A 1,441-nucleotide genomic window follows, 5' to 3' on the forward strand; every position below is an offset into this window, starting at 1 on the left:
ATGACCCACTTCCACAAATGCCCTTCTTTTGAACCCTAAGCCAAGGTCAATAACAAGATTTCCTCCTAATACGATCATCAGGCAGAGGAATACCTTCCCAAGTGAATAGAAGTTGCATTTTTGACTATTGAAACAAACTTTCAGCTGGACTTACAAGATGGCATAATCCTCTGTGAATTTATAAACAACCTCCAGCCAGCTTCAGTGAAGAAAGTCAATGAGTCTTCATTAAACTGGCCTCAGTTGGAGAACATCTGCAATTTTGTCAAAGCTGTTCAGGCTTATGGTATGAAACCTCATGGCATCTTTGAAGAAAATCATCTTTTTGAGATTGGAAATATAACCCAAGTTCATACTACACTAGTAACTTTTGCAAGTCTGGCTTTAAAAAGAGGATTCAATGCAACTATTGACATTGGTGTCAAATATGCAGAAAAGCAAGGAAGGTGCTTTGATGTAGGAACGCTGAAAGTAGGACAAAGTGTAATTGACTTGCAAATGGGAATCAACAAATGTGGCAGCCAGGCAAGAGTGACTGCCTATGATTCTAGGAGGCATCTTTATGATGCTCAAATGCAAACTGACACGCATTTTGACAAGACAACAATTAGTCTGCAGAAGGGTACTAACAAAGGAGCCTGTCAGGCTTGAACGTAAGCACCAGATACCAGAAGAGACATCTATGATCCGAAGTTAACATTACAGCCAGTGGACAACTCTGCAATTTCACTACAGATGGATAGCAACAAAGTTGCTTCCCAAAAAGGAATGAGTGTTTATGGGCTTTGACAACAAGCATATGATCCCAAATATTGTGCTGCTCCAACAGAACTTGTAATATATAATGGAAGACAAGAAATAGGAACAAATGGGTCTGAAATCAGTGATAACAATTATCAGGCAGAATGTCGAGATGAACATCATGCAGACTACCAATATGACTATCCAAGAGATTATGAGTATAGCGACCAGGTCACTGATTATTAGATTTTCTTCGTTAGGAAATCTTATCACAATTTGTTAAATATTGCTTACTAAAAATTTGAAGCAAAAAATATGATTTAAAACAAAAGAAAAAATGCTCTATATCCAAAGACAAATTAAAACAACTCTGAAGTATCACCTCACATTTATCAGAAATGACAAATGTTGGAGGAAATGAAGTAAATGTAGGTACACTGATGAACTGCTGGTAGAGTAGTGAACTGTCCAACGATTTTGGAACTATGCCCAATGGGATGTAGAAGTGAATACAGTTTGACCCAGTAAGGTCACTACTAAGTCTGATTCCCAAAGAGATCAAGGAAAAAAGAAAAAAAAAATCTAAATGTACAAAAATATTTATAGCAGTTCTTTTTTGTGGTGGCAAAGAATTGTAAATCTGGGAGATACTCATCAGTTGAGGAATTGCAGAACAATTTGTAACATATGACTGTGATAA

The 1,441-nt window shown here is 36.9% G+C and overlaps 1 pseudogene; it reads left to right on the plus strand.

The window, feature by feature from the left end:
* Positions 1 to 987, plus strand: LOC140523591 (calponin-3 pseudogene; annotated as a pseudogene).
* The last annotated feature ends 454 nt before the right edge of the window (positions 988 to 1,441 follow it).

Source organism: Notamacropus eugenii, chromosome 2 (assembly GCF_028372415.1).
Source record: "Notamacropus eugenii isolate mMacEug1 chromosome 2, mMacEug1.pri_v2, whole genome shotgun sequence".
NCBI lineage: Eukaryota > Metazoa > Chordata > Mammalia > Diprotodontia > Macropodidae > Notamacropus > Notamacropus eugenii.